This window comes from Puma concolor, chromosome B2, assembly GCF_028749965.1.
Source record: "Puma concolor isolate L17-30 chromosome B2, mPumCon1.1.hap2, whole genome shotgun sequence".
Classification (NCBI taxonomy): Eukaryota; Metazoa; Chordata; class Mammalia; order Carnivora; family Felidae; genus Puma; species Puma concolor.
The window spans coordinates 25,628,120-25,650,829 of record NC_141671.1 but is presented as its reverse complement, the minus strand read 5'-3'; the positions used below and the strand labels follow the sequence as shown (position 1 = coordinate 25,650,829).

At 46.7% G+C, this 22,710-nt stretch overlaps 1 protein-coding gene and 1 non-coding gene across 3 annotated transcripts in view; one reads left to right on the top strand and one right to left on the bottom strand.

The window, feature by feature from the left end:
- SLC22A23 (solute carrier family 22 member 23) overlaps window positions 1-22,710 on the bottom strand; it is a 185,064-nt gene that overhangs the window by 91,697 nt on the left and 70,657 nt on the right. The gene's annotated exons all lie outside the window — the stretch shown is intronic.
- On the top strand, window positions 18,833-18,934 carry LOC112853815 (U6 spliceosomal RNA). Its single transcript, XR_003222941.1, has one exon. It is a non-coding gene; the product is annotated as a U6 spliceosomal RNA (small nuclear RNA).

Here is a 22,710-nt window from a genome sequence, read left to right as displayed (position 1 = left end):
AGATGCTGAGATGACTAAGCCGCATTCCTGGCCTCAGGGGCCAGCAGTCTGATGGAGGAGACACATGACAAGGCACACCCAGGTATGATGCCTATGCTGCAGGAGTGAATCCTGGGGAGGATTTTGCAGAGGAATCAGCATTTGAATTTGACCTTGAAGGGGAAAGTCAGTAGGACTGTCCTGCCTGGTAGAGTGTTGGGGGAGAAAAGGGCACTAAGACAGGGTGGGAGGCAACTCCTTGGAGAAAAAGGGCCTGTGCAGAAGAGGCTGAGAGAACGGGTTTGGTTATCAGTGTCAAAAAGTCTCTGGGAGGGTTTCTGTGTCATCAACCAACTACAGGACCATAAGGAGCCCCAGCTCTGGTGAAAAGCAGACAGCAGGGATTTGCCTTTGGGAGGCTGGCAAAGGCATTGGGAGATGTTGCCCAACATCAAACGGAAGCTCTGGCATCCCCTGCTTTCTCTCCCCCTACCCGTGGTATTTCTCCATCAGGTTCGCTGCCCCCTCCTCCCCGTCCTTCACCCCTGTGCATCCCAGTCACTTAGCATGACAGGACGGGAAGTCCAGGTTACGCGCCTGCAAAAAACAAAACTCCTGATAAATTCAGTGCCACAGAGAGACAGGCCACGCCCAAAGTCACAGATCATTGCAACTGAGAGCTGGACGGGCACTGAGAAGGGGGAGTGAGGACTAGGACCCTGGAACACGTCACTCTGGGGCAGTGCAAGAATGAGCATCTCCCTGAGGAGCCGCCTCCTTTGGGCAGGCAGCAGATGCTGTGAGCCAGGCTGGCTGCTCATCTCATCTATCTTTCATCATTGAGGGGTTCTTCTCAGGTCACACACATAAGTATCCACATGAATGAGTATCATGAGTTCAAGCTTAAAACAAAATAGAAACCAAGGAAGATAGAAGATAGCCAATAAGCACATGGAAAGGTGCTCAACATCTCTGATCATTCAGGAAATGCAAATCCAAACCACGATGAGATACCGCTTTGCCCCCGCCAGAACGGCAAGAATGTGGGGAAAGAGGAGCCTCTGTGCCCTGCTGGTAGGAACTTAACATGGTGCAGCCTTTGTGGAAAACAGCATGGTGGGTCTTCAAAAAGCTAAACACAGAATTATTATATGACCCAGCAATTCCACCTCTGAATATGTACCCACAATAACTGAAAGCAAGGACTCAAAACGATATTGGTATACTCATGTTCATGGCAGCATTATTCACAGTAGCCAAAAGGTGGAAGCAACCCAAATGTTCACTGGCTAATGAATGGGTAAACAAAATGGGGTATATCCCTCATTAATACAATAGTGTTCCGCCTTAAAAAGGAAGGAAGTTCTGACACAGGACACAACATGCATGAACCCTGAGGGCATTATGCTCAGTGAAATAAGCCAGTAACAAAAGGATTAATACGTATTATCCCACTCACATGAGGTCCCTAGAGTCATTAAATTCATGGAGATAGAAAGTAGGAAGGTGGCTGCCAGGGGGTCGGGGAGGGAAAATGAAAAGTTAGTGTTTAATGGGTACAGAGTTTCAGTTTTGCAAGATGAAAAAGTTCTGGAATGACAATGTGAAGTACTTAATGTCACTGAATTGTACACTTTAAAATAATTAAAATGGGTAAAATTTATTTAATGTGTATTTTATCATAATAAAAAAAAGCCTCCTCTAAACAAAGAAAGAAAGAAACAAACAAACAAAAAAACCCCAAGATGTAAAGTAGGTGTATTTGCCCTTGGGGACACTGACCCCCGGGGTCTATGACCATCCCTACCTTATTCTACCTGCACAAGGACACAAGGATCCTCGTGCTGGCCCCTCTTTTCCTTCAGAGGATCAGATAAACTCAATCACCAAGACATGGAAGTGATTCATAGAGCTTGCTGTGTTACCATTCTCAGTGGTCAAGTCTCTGTCCGATGTGGCTTAAAATAGAAAATGACATTCGAATGGTCAGATTTCAGGCACTGGCTCAATAGCAGGGGGAGGTTGCTTCAGGGCCTTTTCATCTCCTAAGGTTAACCCTGACAATCTCATTACACACATCTCCACACTTCCACTTATACCTATGGTTCAATGCTCATCTCAGCCTCAGATGCTGTCCCAGGTACTTAGGGAACAAAGAGAACCAGGAGCTGAGCCCTCCATGATAGAGACAGGAGAGAAGCAGGCGTCCTCCAACAGACACTCCAAATGATGTGGGCATCCTGCCTGGGCCAAGAGCAGGCCGAGAAGGGTGAACTGAAGGGGACTTCCCTAGGATGGGATGGTGGGAGGAGGGGCACGCCAGGAGCTAGAGCACAGTGGGTCAGTAATGGAGGAGAGCAGCATGTTGCTGCCCCACGCAGCAACAGAGGAGCACGAGGCTGGAAGGACCCCACATCCAGGCTGCAGAAAGCACCCCACATTTTACATATCCACAGATAATTTATTTTCTATTTCTATGCATTTTACATTTGTCCCCAACTTAAATTCTTCAAACGACTTAGGACATCATCTAGCTGGGATTTAGATTGGGGCTTCCTTCCCAAAGAAGACCTGTAGTTGCATCCCACAAAACATACGCTCTGTGTCACCTTTCTACCAAAACATCAACAATCCACATCAAATGGCATTTTGAAAGGGAGGATGTTGGGTTCCCTAAGCCTTCCCTTTTTAAGATGCTTTAGGATGATTTCTACAACATTTTTCATCTTTTTAAAAACTTGGATGAATTAAACCTGTGCCAATGGGTGGTTTATCCCACGTCCTGTCCTTCTCTGTCCTTCGAGTGCCTTGAGTCACCTCATATAGCATGGCCAGGTAAGGGCCAACCTGTCACAGTGATGGAGGTATCTGAAATTCAGCGGCTAGGAGAGGTCACACAGGCCAAGGTCCTGAGAGGAGGTGGGGAGCCTACCTATCACTAGTTCAATTTCCAAAACTCTGGGGTTTGGCCCCTCAGATTTACACTTTTATTCCCAGTTTCAGGGCAAGGGACTGGGCTGATGCCCTGGAGAGATCTCTCTGCATCACCAATACCTCACTCTCTTTTGAAAGTGCTGGGAACACCCTCTCTACAAAGCACAGTCTTGACAAGAGCAAGCCCTATGTGATCCAAGAAAAACCCTCAATAGCTTTGTTTCTTAATATTCTTTCTGTTGAAACATATCATTGGGGTGATAAGAAACACAAGGCCATCTCCATGGACTATAAGAGGCATTTGTGCAATAAACATTAGTGAAGTATGACACATGAGTCATTCCCATGTTAATAGTACAGACACAGTCCCTACCCTGGGTGAACTACAGTGAGATCCAGAAAACACCCCAAATCCCAACATTGCTCTGCCTCAAGCTGCCACGCAGAGACCATAAAGAAACACAGAAAACATGTGGCTCACCTTCCTCAGAGATTCATATGCATATCAGTAAGTTAAAGGCTCTGCAAACCTCTACTGGGCATGCATGCATGTACACACACATGGTATCATCTTAAAGTATACTCAAAAAATGTTAGTATAGGGGCGTCTGGGTGGCTGAGTTGGTTAAGCGTCTGACGTCAGCTGAGGTCATGATCTCATGGTTCCTGAGTTTGAGCCCTGCATCAGGCTGTCTGCTGTTAGCACAGATCCTGTTTTGGATCCTCTGTCCCCCTCTCTCTCTATCCCTCCCCAACTCGCACTCTTTCAGAAAGAAAATGAACATTAAAAACAAAACAAAACAACAAAAAAAAATTAGTGTACATTTTAATCAGGCATTGAAACCCGTTCTTGACCCAATTAGTTGTTCAATAGGCAAGGGCCTGCTGGGGTCCTCCTGGGATCTCTCATGGAGCCAAGCGTTGTAGGATTAGGATTAATGACACTCACAAAGCCCCAGACCAATCTTCCTGAAGAAGATAGTGCAGGACCAGAATTCTGGGGCAGGAGGAGATCCCCAATGTGTCATCTATGAATGTGGTTTGTCTCTCCACCACTCAGACCGCACAGTGGAAAACAGCAGTTCACAGCTGCAGGTCCCAGAAGCCTGTGGGCCCCTCTTAGCCAGGAGACACAACCTGAATTAAGTGGAGATGTTAGAGGACCATCAAATCAAGATTTTTGAGGGCAAGGGGGACAGGGTGGCGGGGAAAGGGGAAAGTTCTGTGTCAGCCTCTGCCACGGGCCAGCCTCTTTGTTTCCATGGATGTGAATGAAATATTAAACAGGCTCAGCCAATTAACAGCCTTTCAGTGACGGATGCTCCAAGGCTGAGGAACTGAGTTTTGATCCGCATTCGCACTTGATGGCTCAGCACTCAGCCGGGAACAGTTTCCTGTTCTGCTGTTATTAGCATTCTGCTCACCTCACTTCCTACCAAGCTGGCAGCACTTGATGGGATCTGTGCCCACCACAGCTTCCGGCAGTCTACGGCCAGCCTAGGCGGCCTGATCCCTGTGCCTAAAGCAGGTGACATCCCCTGCTCTGAGAAAGTCTAACGAGGGCCCTTCCCTGCTACCCTCAGGTACCCTGAGGTACCCTGTCCTGCAGCCCACCACCCGTAACTTCTGACTAGGTCAGAAACGGGCCCTCCACTCAGCTGAGGACATAACGTGGGTTTTTTGTTTTGTTTTGTTTGGCTGTGTTCCAATAAAACTTTATTTACAAAAACAGGTGGCGGGCCATAGTTTGCTAATCTGCTTCAGAGGCAGCAGTGGAAGGCACCATTTTTAGCAGACAATTGCAGGAAATAGGGTGCAGGGTGTCGTAGAAGATGTAGAGAGGAGGTCCAGATTCAGTGGTTACAAACTGAGGCCAGAATGCTGCCTTCTTTTTCAGTTTGGAAGCAGCTGTTCAATGAATATTTATTTTGGTTCACATTGATATGAACACTAATAGTGATGGTTGGGCCAGATTAGGAGAATCTTCACTTCTACGGTTCTTTTAAGAGGGGATAACTAGAACTGCAATTTTCAGTATTAGAAATCTAACCATTTGACCTCAGTTTTTTGTTTTTGTTTTTTCCTTAAGGACGACTTTTCTTTGTTAAAAAAAAAAAAAGGTGTGACATGCTTGAGCAGTGGCATTTTTTCCATGTGACTCAGGTTTGTACTGTTTCAAAACAAACAAGAAAACACAAGCAGTTGTCTCTCCCTTCACCAGTTTTTTTCTCTCTGCAGCCCTGCCTCACCTGTCCTCACTGTGCACAGAAGCAGGGGAGAGGTTCAGAGAGCTCAGATAGCCATGTAACATCAGGGCTGACAGCCAGCAGGGGCCTGTGGTGCTCTGTCCCAGGGGCCAGGCCACCAGCCAAAACAGGACATAAGACATGGCCCAACTGGGATGCTGCGGCCACAGCAGGCTTCCTCCTCAGAGAACACTGATGGCCCAGGGGGCACAGGCTGAGGGGAGGCTGGGAGGGATAAAGCGAGGAGGAGGAAGTAAGAACATGGCTCAGGGGCTCAGTTCCCCTTTCACTGCCTGGCCATCCAGGGGTCACCTTGATGAGATAGGATGATGCCTGAGGCGAGCTCCAGGACTAGTGGGGGGCCCTGCTGCCACACCCAGATTAAGACTAGGAACTGAGGGTCCTGACTCCTACTCTATCTGCCTCCTACTCTACAAGGACAATGGTTTTCCTTTCCAAAAAAAGGAAACCCTAGCACTGTAGGCTGGTTCTTTCTTGCTCCAGCCACTGCCATGCTGTGGGGAGAAAGAAGCAGATTCTTCCAGGGGCAGTGCTGAGAGGGGCCCAACTCAACCCCTACTCAGGCTCCACTTCAGCAATTACCCCACTGCCCCCACCCTTCCTATCCTGGCACACTCAGCGGTACTAGCTTTATGTCTCCAAGAGGACACAGAGACATGGGACAGAGCCAGGGACTGCCTGGCCCCACAAGTCATTAGCCACCTACCAGGCACAGCCAAAGCGTATCCTTAAACTTCAGGCCATGAGATTCGAGTCTGGTCTAGAGGCCCAGATGGATGCTGACTTTACCTGGCCTGACCCACTGGCCCAGAAAGCACAGGACCTCAGCGTGGACCTACGTCCACGCCCCTTACCAAACTCTGCCTCTGCCGTCCAGCTCTGCTGGGGCACTCTTATCAGTCCCTTTGGGATGGGACAAAGCTAAGGCATATACAGAAGAAAAAAGCTCATTATCCAATCTGCACACAAATATGCAATATTCCCTCCCTTGAAGATGAACACCAAATGCCCTGACAGTGCCAATGAACACCTGCACGGAGTTTTCTAGTTTACAAAACCCTTTCCATGCATGCGAGCATGTTTGATCCTGTGTGATGGGGGTAAAATGGAATAGGTATAACTCAACTCTCAGCTCTCTGAAGTGAATTGGCCTCGGTTACAGAGCTAGTAAATTTCTCACTTTAGGGCCATAATCCACATTTTTAGGCTCCTAGGTTAAAGTTCTTTCATGCTCATTCCCTTATTCAAACAAAAACCAAAAACCAATAGTCAGGACAAGTAAAGCACTGTGGATAAAGTCACATCTGTCCCACGTGCCCTATTCACTCTGTGCGATGACCCGCCCAGGTACCTTGCTCTTCCTACAGGATGAGGTCACACCTGTCCCAAGTGCCTTGCTCACACCATGGGATGAGGTCTTACAGGAAGGTCATCTAAAGTTGACACAGAAGTGAGGGAGGGTTTCAGGAGGTCCCCCCACTGCTTCATTTCAGCGTCAGTTCATGAAGCACACATGTGAAGGAGCTGCGGGAGAGGGAACAGTTACTCCAGGCTAAGGAAGCCACCCAGGGAAGGAGGAGACACACCCCATATCCACTGCTGGGCCTTCTGCTCAGGATGCCTGGGACACAGGTCCCTGAAAGGATCTGATGCTGCACAGTGATGTGATGGGTTTGGGGTTTAGACAGGTCACTCTGGCTGTGGAGTGGAGAAGGGATCAGAGGGAGGATCAGAAGCTGTTCTTGGTCCCTGGGAGCCACTGGGAAAAGAAAGGAACAAGAGGATAAGACACAGGGGTCTGCTTGTCACTAAGCTGTGACTAGAGATGGACCAGTCTTCCAACCAGTATTCTGGGTCTGGAGAACATGGAAGGAGACCACAATCAACCTAGCTTGGCACAGAGCCTGGAGAAAGGATAGGACTTCCTTTAACACTGGCTTCCAGAACAGCCCAATCAGGCACTAAGTATATGCTGAGTCCCCATTGTGTGCCTGTCCCTGTTCGGGCTCTGCAGATGCGGCAGTGAGCAAAGCTGGCAGGATACACCTGCCCTTGGAGAGCACACGTTTTCCATTTCACAGTATTTCTGGCAAAGGATTAAACATTAAAGAACATAGTTTAAAACTATAACCATGGAAACTATCCATTATGGATTTTCCAGAATAATTCCATTAAAAATCTCCTTTTCTGTTGTTACTATAAGACAGGTGTTGAGCTGAAGTCCACAGAACTCACACAGACCTTTTTCATAAGCAAAACACCCACCCCAAATATCAGTCTTAGAGGAATACTAAACCACAGAGCTCACCCCACTTCTCCCCTGCCAGGAGCCACTGTGGGCCCTGGAGCAATGGTAGGCACAATTTAGCTTAAGCAAGCGACCTGTGTCCCCACCCTGTCCTCTACTTAAAAATAAAACTTCATTGAAATCTGTCAGTGTTACAGCAATCGTCCTAGGTATTTCCTCTAGAAGGAAAGGGCAGGGGACGATCTCAAGTCTGGGGCAGTGAGCAGATGAACAGGATCCTACCTACACACAAACAAAGCTATCGGTCAATCCATGTGCCCCATGAACTTCTGATCAAACATCTTTGTTTTTTCGTGCCAGACATCGCTGCTAGCAAACCTTTAGAGAAAGCGCATGTGTAGACCACGGGAAATGCTCTTTTTCGAGGAGCTTCCTGCTTTCTTGGGCTTCTTGGAGGTCACTGCTGCTTCTGTCTCACAAGCTTCAGGAATTCAAAGCACATAAGGAGTCCAGAAATCAAATTTTCAAGGCAGAATGAGGGATCCAGGCAAGTGCAATTAGTTGGGATATTCAAAGCCTTGTCCTTTGGTCATCTTTGAAAAAGTCTATTTCTATATGCCATCACCTCAGGCATCAGTGAGCCAGGCTTGATGGCACCTGCAGGGCCATCCTCTCGCAGCCCCAGGCCCAGGCCTCAGCAGCACCTGCAGATAGCCCTATGTATCTCGCTGCCAACGCCCCCTCCCCCACAAGCAGTGCAGGCCCGTGGCCACCCCAGCCAGGACCGAGCCACATCTGGGTCATGGAGAGCAGAGAGGAGGGGCCAGACATTCACTACATGGCTTTATAACCACCCCGAGAGGAAGATATTGGTATTCTCATCTCACAGATGAGGAAACTGAGGCTCAAGGAGGTGAGTCAGGTTGCCCGAACTCACACAGCTTGTGGTAGCAGTAGAAGGACGCAGACTACATCCTAGGTGAGGTTTTCTAGTGGCTGCTCTGCCGAAGGATCTCATTAGCACTTAAAGATTAGTTACATGAGGCAAAAAAGGGATTAGATGTGCCCCATCCCCACTTATACCCCATGTCCTCAATTGGGACTCAAATGAGTAACCAGCGTTCCTTCTGCTTACCACAGGGCAAAACCCAGCCATTGGTCCCCACACCCTTCTCAGTGGGCTAAGTCACATTTTCTTGAATGCTAAGTCCTACTATGCTGTCTCAGCCTCATCCAGAAACTCAGGCTCTCTGCAGCTTTACAGGCATCCCAAGCGCCTGTCACGTGGAAAACCCATCACTGGGTTCCAGCGAGGTCAAGGCCACTGAGGGTGGAGAGAAGCTGGGAGGCCTTCTGGGGTGGGAAGTCGCAACCACTGAAATCCCCACCATTTTGGCCAAAGGTATTTTCTGGTACCGGGGTTTTCAACCCAAATTTGAATCCTTGGTTCAATATGACAAAGTAATTGACAGCACCTCCATCTTGGTTTTATGCTTCTCACTCGGGTTCTTCCCAGAATGCATCTTCCACAAGATCCTAGTGTTTAGGTCACAAGTCAGGCTCCGTCCAGGTCCCCTGGCCCTGGTGCTCAGCCAGAGCCTGTAGTTCTCAACCTAGGATCCACAGATATGTTTTAGGGATAACCATGAATATTCTGTAGTTTTATGTAAAACTGTGTGGGCACGTGTGTGTGTGTGTGTGTGTGTGTGTGAGAGAGAGAGAGAGAGAGAGAGAGAGAGAGAGAGAGACAGAGAGACAGAGACAGAGACAGAGACATGCATTTTTTCCAGGGGAAGGACCCATTGTTTTCATCAAATTCTTGAAGGGGTCTCTGACCCAAAAAAGATTCAGAAGACTCAAAAGTATTGCTTTAAAAGGAGCTTTCGTTTCTGTCAAATTGGCCAAATTTCAACATAAAGTGGGTCAGAGCGATTAAAAGCTGAAAAAAGTCAAGGATGGGCAATTCAATCTGTAAGATTTCAGGGAAATTAAAAGGATGCTCTGCAAAAAGGATCCCCACAGAATGGGGGCTCACCAGCTGTGAAGGGGCGGGGGCACAAGAACAGGAATCAGGGAAGGAGAGCAAGAACCAGCAGAAACGAAAAACGGAAAAGGGCGTTCCACACGGGGCTTGCTACCAACCAACTCCAGTTGCCAAGATGTATGCTGCTCATAAGGTGGGCTCTGTGGGCAGCCTGTCGAGGCTGCACAACAGTTCCTATTTTTACCTCAACGTACTGAAAAAAATGTGAATGCAGCACAGAGGTCCTGGCATCCCCTCTGGGACCAACCTGCTGACACGTCAGAACTGCTCAGAGTGATGAGCTAATTAAAATTCTGTGGTCTTTCCCAGAGATGGCTCTATTTTTAACCTCATTCTGACTGTCACTTAACGTGTAAGGTTTACTTTTTTTTTTAAGGAAAATACATTTTTTCCTTCTTAATATTCCCATGAATAATTTAGCGCAGCTGATAATTCCTCCAGACCCCTTCAAGCATCTCTTCACAAGACAGATAGGGACACTCCAGGCAGAAGGGAACTAATGAAAGCAGGTGAATCCTGTGTCCCACCCTTTGGGGCCCCTAATTAAAAACACAAGGACAAAAAAAAAAAATTATGACAAGCAAGGACTATAGTCACAACTCTCTATAATTTTCCTCTAACCCTATGTTCGAGGCAATTTCCACCTCACAAATGCTTTTCAAAAGTTGACGTGTAACTTGCTTATTAGAAATAATGGTGTAGGGGAGCATGGGTGGCTTAGTCTGTTCAGCATCCAACTCTTGATTTTGGCTCAGGTCATGATCTCACAGTTCTGAGTTCAAGCCCCGCACTGGGCTCTGCACTGACAGCACGGAGCCTGTTTGGGATTCTTCCTCTCCCTCTCTCTCTGCCCCTCCCCTGCTGGTATGCATGCATACCCTCTCTCTCTCAAAATAAATGAATACACATTAAAAAAAAAAGAAATAATGGTGTAAACATAGGTTTAGATTCTCAACTAGAAGCACTTTTTTTAGAGGCCCTAGCCTCATCCACACAAGCATTTTAGCCCAAAGACTGCTGAGATGCGTCAGTCTTAAAACATGTCTATGTTGAAACAATCAATACTTCTTCAATATTAGAAGTGGTTTCCCTTCCATATAGATACTTTTTCTTCATTCCTTTTCTTTCTTCCTTTCTTTCTCTCTTTCTTTCTCTCTCCCTCCCTCCCTTTCTTTCTTCCTCTTCCTTCCTTCCCTTCTCTTTCTTTCTCTCCTTCCTTCCTCCCTCCCTCCCTTCTTTTTCTGTCTTTCTTTTCTTTCTTTCTTTCTTTCTTTCTTTCTTTCTTTCTTTCTTTCTTTCTTTCTTTCTTTCTTTCTTTCTTTCTTTTCTTTCTTCCTTCCTTCCTTCCTTCCTTCCTTCCTCCCTCCCTCCCCTCCTCCCTCCCCCTCTCTTTTCTTTCTTCCCCCTTCCCTTCCCTTCCCTTCTCTTCTTCCTTTCCTTTCCTTTCCTTTCCTTTCCTTTCCTTTCCTTTCCTTTCCTTTCCTTTCCTTTCCTTTCCGCCCAGCATGGAGCCCAACATGGGGTTTGAACTCACAATCCTGAGATCAAGACCCGAGATCAAGAGTCAGATGCAAGAGTCGGTTAAGCATAAGAGGTACATATCCATATTCAAGATAAAAAAAAAAAAACTCACTACATTATAACCACAACTAATATTTGTTGGGCATCACACTTTTAAGAGAATGAGGCAAATTATATGAAAATAGATCCAATTTTATGAGGATGACCATTAGAAAATGGATTACAGTGTCCTGAACTTCACTTTACATAACACACACTTCTATTTTAAAAAATCCCTTGGTTGGAGCTTTTTTTCTCCTAAACTTATTTTTCCACTGATTTTCTTTTTTTTTTAATTTTTTTTTTCAACGTTTATTTATTTCTGGGACAGAGAGAGACAGAGCATGAACGGGGGAGGGGCAGAGAGAGAGGGAGACACAGAATCGGAAACAGGCTCCAGGCTCTGAGCCATCAGCCCAGAGCCCGACGCAGGGCTCGAACTCCCGGACCGCGAGATCGTGACCTGGCTGAAGTCGGACGCTCAACCGACTGCGCCACCCAGGCACCCCTCCACTGATTTTCTATATAAAACTGAAGGTGGTTAGCCACATGTAGGAATGCAAAGAAGTATTTTTAAAATTGTTTTTTGGTGGGGGGAATGACTTAAAAAGGGAAATTACTTGGTAAAATAATTTAAATGCTTAAAACTAGTTTTGAAGAATCTTGAATTGGTCCTTGAGGAACTTCAGGTCTTCCCAGGGGGCTGGGGGCGGGGGGCAGTGTCCATGCAAACTTCCAAGGGCAGGTGGCCCCAGCTCTTGGTTCTGACTTTGCATGAGGCTTTCTCCACCGGGGTGTAATGAACGGAGCTCTCTCCTGAGGGACCCCTGAGCTCCAGAGCAAGCAGTCTCCAGGTGGGCGGGGAGAGAGGGCTATAACTGCAGAGCTGGCTGGGGCACTGGCCAGCTATGCTGGTCTAAGTCTGCTCTAGCTGCCAGCACAGGAAGCCCCCAGGGTGTTCCTGTGCCACTTACTTCCTGCAGTCAGACAGAGTGGAGCTCCTCATTCACCTCAGCACCCATCGCCTGACTGTGGACCCATGTGCCCCACAGCTGGCTCAAACTCCAAGTTGAGCAAGCCCTACAATGACCTTGCGTGTGTCTATGCTTGCCTACGTTGTAAACATTTAATGAGGAGGAAACATTGATCCTGGTTTAGTTTCAATAATTTGATTGATCTCTTGAAACTAACAGGGCCTTCAAAGCCAGGACATCATGGATTCATTTCTTCACACACCTGCTGAAGGGTCTTCTGACAGCTGAACCCCCTGCCATCTGCACTTGGCCCTGTGGCAGCTGTATGGCACACCTTCTGAGGGCTGATGAGCAGGGAACTGTAAGTGCTCGGTTTTCTGAAAACATCTCCTACCTGAGACTTATTTACCCATTCAGCTGCTCCTAGAATGTGGCCTTGTCCTTAGGGAATCATTTTATTTATTCTCTAAGAGATACTGCAAAACAAATGTGAACATGTGAAAAAGTGTCTTAGAGAGTTTCTGTAACTGGTTTTCCTCTCCTTGAGCTTATGGGCATTTTATTTTGATGTTTATCTGGTGCCATGGTAACCAGCATGACTTGAGATTTACTTCCTAGACTTAGGACTGATTACAGAAATTCAATTCAGCAAGCACTTACTGAGTGCTTACCGAGGCTGGAAGATAAAATGATGAACAAGAAACTCTCTTTCCTCAAAAGGACACCCGTCAGAGTGCAAAGAGGAGTTGGCAAAATTTTCCCCTTAAGAAACCAAATGGCAAATATTTTAGGTGTCATGGGGCCATGTGGTTTCTGTTGCACTCACCTCTGCCACTGTCGTGCAAAGGCCATCACAGACTAGATGTAAATGTATGAACAGGGCTGGGTTCCAATAAAACTTTATTGAATATACACTGAAACTTGAATTTCTTATAATCTCTATGTGTCAAAAAACATGAATCTTCTTCTGATGTTTACAATTTAAAAAAAAAATCTAAACACCACTCATTGCTCACAGACTACATTAAAAAAGCAGCTGGCCAGGGGCACTTGGGTGGCTCAGTCGGTTAAGCATCCGACTTTAGCTCAGGTCATGATCTCACGGTTTGTGGGTTCGAGCCCCGCATCAGGCTCTGTGCTGACAGCTCAGAGCCTGGAGCCTGCTTCAGATTCTCTGTCTCCCTCTCTCTCTGTTCCACCCCCACTCGTACTCTCTCTCTCTCTGTCTCTCTCTCAAAAATAAACATTAAAAATAAAAAATTTTAGAAAGGCTGCCCAGGTCTGGTAGTGGACTGTAGCTTGCAGACTCCAGGTGTGCACTTTGCCAGCTCCGTGGGAGAAGCTAAGCCACCAGGACTTCCTGAACCTCACTTGGCTCATCTGTCAAGTGGGGATAGGAAATCTTTGTCTTGTGAGTTCTAAAGCTCCTATACCTAAACAGGAAAAAGAGCTGTTCTCCTTCCTGGAGGAGTACTCTGTTTGATGATGACAATGAACTTGATAATGGCAATGACAACTAACTATCCTGCACATTTGTTCCCTATGAGGCATTGTGTTAAGTGCTATAAACTTCTACAGTATTTCATCTCATCTATGGTGTTATTGATTTTAGGGTGTACCATTACTGAATGTACCACTAAAAAGAAAAAGCTGCCAGTTAACCTCTGACACAGCATTGACTGTAAGATGCGTTCTGATTTCACAAATGCTGAAATGTGTGTGTGTGGGGGGAGGGGAGGACGCATTTTAGAACCAATAAAAACAGTATCTCTGTTAAGCCAAAAACAATCCTGTAGGATAGGTATTACCTATCATCCCTATTATCATCCCTAGTTTACAGATGATGAAACTGAGGGACCGTTTCGGTCTGTGCTCAAAAACCTAGAAGTGTCAGTGCTTTGTAAAACAGGCAGGTTAACCTGGTCTAGAGCTGAAGCTGTGCCTTAAGGGCATGAACACTTGGAAGCCCGAAACAGCTGGAACTTCGGGAACACGATCCACTTCGAGGAGTCTTGGCACAAGTGAACTTTTTCTTCAGTGAGGGGACACACCTCACGCCAATCACGTCCCTCTGGTATTTCAAAGTAGGGTGCTAGTACAGCAAGAGGTAACGGGAAACAGGAATTCTTAAGTTTTTTTTTAAGCTTTTTTCTTTAAGTTTATTTATTTTGAGAAACGGGGGGGGGGGGGGGAGGGAGAGGGCGGGAAAGTCAGAGAGAGAGAGGGAGAGAGAGAATCCCAAGCAGGCTCTGCACTTATCAGCATGGAGCCTGATGAGGGACTCAAACTCACAAACCGTGAGATCATAACCTGAGCTGAAATCAAGAGTCAGATGCTTAACTGACTGAGCCACCCAGGCACCCCTGGAAAATAGGAATTTTAAAATACAGAGTAACAATGGCAAGGCGCACTAACATCTAAGCTTGCAGATTCCTTGTAACAGCTATACTGGGCATCCTGTCCAGATCATGGGCAGAGCAGGGCAGAGAAGGCCAGGGAGAGGTTTCCTATCCTTGAGATGTATTTTCTTGTGGGGAAGGAATGTTTGGGGGTGGAGTCCAAGGCCAGAGACCAGCCTGCAGCTCTGGTGCCTGTGGAATCATGCTCCCCTGGGTCTCTGCACAGGGGGCTCAGGACACATTCTGGCCTCCTGGCTTAGTCGCCATGTCAGCCACTGAGAGCAGGAAGCACAGTGCAGGTGTTAGGTGCAAGCCTGTGAACGCAGAAATTACAGAAGAATCTGGGCCAAAATTCGCTTTCAAAATTAGAATTGTTTCTCCTCTCCAAAGTTTAGCCTCAAATCTCTTTCTCCCCATTATTAATTCATCACCAAATATTAATAAAGTGCTTAAAATATGCTCAGTGGGATGAGATTTCTCTTTTTCCTGTAAAATTCCAATTAGTCAAAAGCTTGCTCAACATGTAGCTTCGGTCTGAGTTGTTGTGCTCAGAGGCGTCAACACAGCAGACCCGAGAATGCCATCCTCAGAAGGGCCTCCTTGCGTGGCTGGCCCTCGGCGGGCATCTGAGAACTTGGACTTCAGGAATCCTACCATTCCTTAGCTGATGAGTATCTCACACTGTGCCCATACTGTTTGTACAGACAATGTGGTTCATGTTGAGCACCTGCATTCCTTCTGAGAGTCTGGAGTTTGGTACATGCTCAGCAGAAGGTGCCTGTGTGAACAGCCTCTGGGAAAAACCTTGGGTTCTGGGTCTCTAAGGAGCTTCCCTGGTAGACAACATTTATGTTGTCACAATTGTCACATGTTGTCACAATTCACTGCTGGAGCAGCGAAGCACATCCCGTATGACCCCACCCGGAAGGGACTCTCGAAGGCTGCTTTCCTCTGCACTTTGTCCCATGTGTTTTTTCCCTTTGCTAATTTTTCTCTGTATCCTTTTGCTATAAGCCAAACTAGATGCTGAGATGCTGAGTCCTGTGAGACCTAGTGACTCCCCCGTTGCTCCTGGGGGTGCTCCTGGGGACTCTTGACACAACCACCCTCAACCAATTCACTTCAGAACACTGTCCTTCTGTGCTGTGCCAGGCATAGGAAGTTGGTGGGGGGGTACAGAAAGAGAGCCCACTTACTCTGCTGGTCCTGAAGCAGAGTACACGGGAAACCAGGTATCAGATGACCTACTGTTCTATTCAAATGTTGACCAAGCACCCATCACATGCTCAGGGAGATAATAACCTTGTCATTTCTGTCCTTGAAATTTGCAGTCACGTGTAAGAGATGATGATGGGGAGGACCATGAGGACCAAGGTGATGGCAGGTGGAGATGACAATGGCTAACACTCACCTGGTGCTTACCGTGTGTTTGACACTCTCCTGCGCACTTCCAGTGTTAACTCATTTGATTCTCCCAGCGGCCCCGGGAGGTGGGCACAGTTATTATCTCCATTCTTCCAGAGGAGGAAGCTGAGCTCATAAAGGAGACGTACTACCCCAGGTCACATAATACACACCTGCCTCATTATTGCCAACACCTCCTCTGGCTTCAGAATCTGAGTCCTTAACTACGATGCTGCATCATCTCCCTCTCTGGATCCAGAGGTGAATCTGAACTAGTGTAAACAGGCTCAATTTTACCTACATCTTTAACAACCACAGTCCTTATTACATTCCACCCAGCATTAACATCATTTATATGCATGTTTTAATGCCTGTGCTAGCATCTGAGCTGTGTGGCCAGGCTCACATGCAGCACACCTCTGGGTCTCCTGTATAGCACCGCACTTTGCAGACAATAAGCATTTAGGCACAGATGGATGGAAGAGAACCACCGTTCAGGAGGAGGAAGTCAGCGTGGTCTGAAACTGTAATGATAGGTCTCAGGGAACACTGAGGGGGATCTCAAAGGTAAGTTCTGAATAGTCAGAAGGGGAAACAGGCAATCCATGTGGCAGTAACAGTATGAGCAAAGAGGTGGACCCTGCAATGACCAGCATATATGGTGAGAGCACCAAGAGAAGACTGGCTGGAATACAGGTGTGCCTGGGTAAAACTGGGTGAAACCAAACCATGGCAACCCTTAAATGAACAGAGTTTCAAACCGATGGGCAGCCCGTGAGGAAGAGAGTGATGGTGTTCCAAGGGATTATTTGGTAAGATGTATCTGGGGGCAGACAGATGGATGGCTTGACGGGCCAGAGCCCCGCAGCAGGGTGAGGAGGTTAGAGGCTGCTGGACAAAGTGATGCCACCCAGCACGAGGTGTGGCCAGAGCCCCAGACCCACTGTGGGGCCAGTGCCAGGTCTGCTGTGAAGGCAATCAGGGTCAGGACAATGCAACCAGCTGACGCGTGGTCCCTGACCATCTCAGTCATTCTTCCCCGCTCTCACCCTTCAGGATTCCAACAAATTCAGGATGGAATTAGGATGGGAGCTGTGTTCTTAAAGAACCATTTCTAAAGAGGGACTGGATGGATCTGGTATCTAATGACAGTAGCAAGAGTGTTAAAGGCAGGCAACTGAGTGAGTCATGGTGATACTAACAGGACAGGAGTAAGAAGTCCAGAAAGAAAATACAGACGTTGTCTATTTCACACACAAACAATGTGTTTACAGGAACAATCTTAAGAGCTATAAGAAGTGAGCATTTAAATGACAATAAGCTACAAGAAAAAAAAAGCAGAAAAAAATTAAAAGCCCAACAAGAAATGAATGAGTGGATAGTTGCTTTATCCACCGCTATTCATCATTTAAAGTTTCCAGTACGTCCAGCTTCAAAACAAACCACCCCCTGTCACAATATTGCTTATACAACTACAGTTGAGTCAGATTAATTCTCATGATTATATCTGAGCACACTCTGTGTTCTGAAATAGAATATCAGCTCCTGACCCTCAGGAAGCTAATTGCTTTTCCACATATCCTGCACAGTTACACATCCAGCTAAACCATTCGCTCCTACTACAGTGGCCATGCATTATAGTGAACTTGATCACTGGGGAGTATCGAGGGCCAGTGAGCCAGTGCCGTGGCTGTGAGTGGGGCAAAGAGAGGAGCTCTGGGGAGAAATGGTTCAGTCCTACCGGACTTACTGCTCTGTGTACAATCTTTCTTTCCAGGGAGGGGAGGTAAAGCCTCTAATGTTGTATATCTGTACCGAATATACAAGGCTGGTGTTAAATATGACAGGCTAAGCAGTTCTGCAAAATGGCCCCCTTCCAGTTAATTATCTTGCCCTGTACACATATACTAGGTCACTACTGGCAAACACCAATTTCTAGTTTAATGGGGCAGAAAGAAGAGATCTGGATATAAATGTCTATCAACTGTCTCTATTCTGATTAAAACATTCCCCTTAGAGGAAAGCACATGTCTCTTCTGTTTACTTGAATTTGCCTTTCAAGTACTTGGCAAACTAGGAATTTTAATACTAGCAACAAATTCATTTGGTGCTGTGTGTATTTCCATTCCATTTCTAGCAGGCACTAGGAAGACTTTTCTATATCTCATCTTTGAATGCTTTATAGCCATAGATGTTTCTCTGGAAAAACACATTGTACTTGGGGTAATAAAGATCCTGCAGATTTCATTAAACAACTGTGCCAGTAAGAACACAGCAATAAACACTAATGCTGGCTTCAGAAGACAAACATTTATGGTGCAGTCATTTCAGGGTGGCACCCACTAGTGGGAAGCCAGACCAAAGGATGGACACCCAGCCTCTTCCTCCTCCCTCTTCATTTCATGGTCTGATTTGAGCAATTCATGTGAGCCTTGGCCAAACAAGGCCAACACCAAATCATGGTGCAAAGCGAATGCTCCCCTAGCTCTTCTCGCAAGCCGGCCTTTCCGGGCTAGGTGTGAGCCCCTATCAACCCTGCCCCCTTCCACTGCCCCTGTGCTCATACTCTGCAGCTGGCATCTGACACTGTCACCTCGTGCCTTCTTTTATTCTAGAATGTGCCTTCTTCTCCCTGCCACGAAACACCTCTGCTTCCAGCCCGTGTTCCCACAGGAAGGCTTTCTCAGCTCTCAGTGCTCATGTCCTTCTTCTCTACTCCTGAATTTCCAATGACTTTTAACGCTCCCTGCATCAATCCTTAATTCATGCACTGCTATTACAAATACTTTATGATCCGTTAAATACAGGTCAGTATATTTGGGTGTAGTTCACTGTACAAACACTGTGTGGGGTCAGCTGGACAAAGCCCAGTGGGACACACATTTACCCTGTAAGCTGGCTGGAGAGGAACACTGATTATACAAAAAGTATAGTCAAGTGGGGCAGGGGCTCAGAGACTCAGGGGGCTGCACCCTGGCTTGGGGTGTGGGGGGTGGAGGATCTCTGTAGAAAAAAGGCATTTTGTGCCCACTTGGGCAGCACATGTACGAACACTGGAATGATACAGGGAAGACTAGCATGGCCCTTGCACAAGATGACAAATTCATGAAGCATCCCGGATTTTAAAAGAGAAAAAAAAAAGGGGCCTTTTGACTTGGCTCAATGAGACACTGGTAGAATTTGGAACTGCAAATGGTGGATGGAGGGAGAAGGCATTTCAAGTACAAATGAAGGCATGGAGAAGGGGTTAGGAGCAGAGTAAAGGGTGGGGGGTGGGTCCACAGGAATGAGAGCCCCGGGAAGGGGATCAAAGACCCCTCCTGAAGTTAAGATGGCACCTACTCCAGGGGGGCCTCCACACTCCTGGCCAGGGCAGTTGCCCCATGGGAAGGGGGTGGTGATGCCTCACATCTAGGGTCTTATCTCTTCCATAGAATGCACATTCCGAGAACATATCAAGTCTCCCCCATGGCTTGGTGGCCACTCCAAGGTCAAAAGGACATACACAGTCTGCTGGCTGAGGACAATGCTGTTAGGCAGCTCCTATGAGTGGTTCTACTACCGACCAGGATGCACATATCAGAGACGGGTGACATCGCTATGCCATCTGTTTATCAGGAAAGTATCAACAATGGTACACACTTAACACATTTGTAACTAATTCCTGCATGTTCTCAACTCTCTATAATATTTAGCACTGCTGACACTCCGGACAGCCCCTTCAGGTGGGCCTGCATTAGTCAGATGGGTGCACTGGAAGGTCAGAGGTCACCATGGCCATTGTGGTCAACAGGTCAATATGGTCATCAGGTGAGCACAAGGGGAATCTGGGTGGTTCTCCCAGGAATTAAAAGCCCATGTGTCAGCAACACTTGCAGGGCACTGAAACAAAACTTTTTACAAAGTGGCCATTGCCATCATTACTACTCAGGCAATGGACCTCCATTTTCCATGTGAAGCCATCATTCCTTTTACTTTCTGTACATTCCCTGACAACTCCACTCTCCTTCCAGTATCTGAGGGGCATCTGACGGTTATTCATAGGTTTCCGTTCTGACTCTGGTTCAGACACTGTCTGGGCGTAGGTACATCTCTTAACCTCCCGTAGCATCAGATTTTCCCAGGAGGGAGGAGCTGGACTGCAGTCTGGGCCCAACGTTACAGCTCCAGCAAGGCCTGTCTTTATAGGATAGCCTGGTCTGGGCCTCCCTGCCAGCCTGTCCCGGTCTGCATTGTTTTCTCCATGATGTAAGCCTGAGTCCTTAACAAGCTCCCTGGAGATTCTCTCCTCTACCTGGCCTACCTCTGAGACAAGCTCTACTCTAATGCTGAATATAGACAAGAGAGCAGAGCAAAGGGGCTTTAGAGACTTCTCCCCAACAGGTGCTTTCTTCTTGGCAAATGTCTTATAACCTACTAAACTAGAAGCTCTCTGAGGGACAGTCCCACTTTTTTTTTTTAAGCATATATTTACTTTTTTATTTTTGAGAAGGAGAGAGTCTGAGCACAAGTGGGGGAGGGGCAGAGAGACAGGGAGACACAGAATCCAAAGCAGGCTCCAGGCTCTGAGCTGTCAGCACAGAGCCCAACACAGGGCTCGAACCCAGGAACCGCAAGATCATAACCTGAGCTGATGTTGGATGTTCAACCGACTGAGCCACCCAGGTGCCCCAGAAAGGCCCACTTTTTAATGATAATCGATAAACCTTAAAGATCATCAAAGGCTCCCTGAGAAAGTTCAGGGTTCTCCTTGTGCTTCTCCTTTTCAAGGATGAAATTTTCATCCCAGGCTATGGGACGCTGTCAGTGAACTAAAGGGCACCGTGTGGCAAACTCAAGGCATCACACTTACAGCGCACAGGGAGGGAGAGGGGAGGATGGACAGCATTTCTACTTGGTTTTGGAAACTTTAGCTTATGTGAAAGAGAAAGGCAAACATACCTTGTGGGGATTGGAACGCTGCCATCTTTCCTTTCCCTCAATATTAAATTTCCCCCACACATTCTACCCCTGCTCCCTATCACCTTGAACACAAGCTGAAAACCTAAGCCTCTGGAGTACGTGCTTGAGGCAGAAACTTAGGCAGTTCAAACTGAAGTCATGCAGCTGGGTGGGCTCAGATTACTGAGCACTACTCCAGTCTCCCTAAGTTCCCAGCAGAAGCGTTTCAAAGGGTTCCTACAGCTGTGTTCAGTGGGGGTGATGAGTAACGTGCAGACATTTTCCCCAGTGTCGGGGATCTTACAACAGGACCAATTTAAATCTTTGGGTGTAGGGGGACAAGGGAGTGGGAGAGAGAGAATGCCAGTGTGTGAGTGAGAGAAAGAGAAAAATATGAAGAACATGATGAGGGATAAGGGGGAGAGAAGGTGAAAGACATAGAAATCCTAAACGGTAGCTGTTCAAGACATGATGAATGGAAAACAGGTTCTGGGCTGGAATAGTGCTTGTATAGGGACAATACACTAACTCTACAGGGCTAGTGGGGTGAATGGTTTGCCCAAACTTGACAATTTAAGCAGGTTTTTAAAATATTTAGGTGGAAGTTGCAAATGAACAGAAATCAGTTCAGGCCAATAGGAATGATGTTGTTGAACACCACACCTACACTGACCTATCCTGTAACGTCTGACATAGTTGGATAAGATGTTAGTAGAAGGTCTTCCTATAAAGAGTGATTTCTTTTTTTTTTTTTTTTAAATTTTTTTTTTTTTTCAACGTTTATTTATTTTTGGGACAGAGAGAGACAGAGCATGAACGGGGGAGGGGCAGAGAGAGAGGGAGACACAGAATCGGAAACAGGCTCCAGGCTCTGAGCCATCAGCCCAGAGCCTGACGCGGGGCTCGAACTCATGGACCGCGAGATCGTGACCGGGCTGAAGTCGGACGCTTAACCGACTGCGCCACCCAGGCGCCCCTAAAGAGTGATTTCAAACCACAATAAGGAATTGATAGGAAGAATATCAAGGGAGTAACTTGCATGTATCAGTTAATAGTATTTATAAACATCTGAGTCCCCTAACAATGGCCTGCCAAGGAAATAAACATTTCTTGACAGTATCAGGAAGCCAGCCATTTTGGTATATTTATCAATATGTTACAAGGTCTTATGGAACTGGACTCTATTTTTGGAACTTATTTACTCTCTAAAAAACTCTATACACCCAAGGTCAACACTAACATTTCTTTCATGCTTAACTCTTATCAAGTAATAGTAATAAAAAATTGTATAAAAAAGCTGTTTGCAAGAAAACTGCAGTATGTTTATATATTAGTCATGAACTATGTCATGCTACAGTAATAAACAACTCTTAACAATTTTAGAGGCTTAAAATACCATAAATTTATTTCTTGCCCACACTACATTCCCATTGAGGGTTGGCAGCGGGTGGGGCGGGGGGGTCCGGCTCTGCTCATCACTGTCACTTGGGATGCAGGTTCAAAGATCAGACTCCATCTTGAAGGTTGTTGGTTGAAATGCTAGAGGCCTAGAGGGTGTCTCACGGGTAATTAAATGCTCCAGACCAGAAGGGACATGTCAATTCTGCTCACAGCTCATTGGCCAGAACTAGACACATAGACCTGCCCAATCTCAAGGGAAATACTGGCAAAAGGCACCAGTGACATCTATACTTTGTTATGTGCAGTTAATTCTTTTAAAATGTTCCAAATACATATCATATGTGAAGACACTGACGTGATTTCCTGGCTGCTTTGTGTCCTTAGAGAAATGGCTGACATCTCTAGATCACTTTCTGTCTCCTTCATCAGAGCCCTAGAACCATCCCTGGGACTAACTGAAGTCCCTTGCCATGTTATGTTTATAGAGCACTGAGGCACAACATCTTGGGGAGGTGGGAGACAGGACTCCTGGCTTAGCAATGCCTGCCTGGCCAATGAC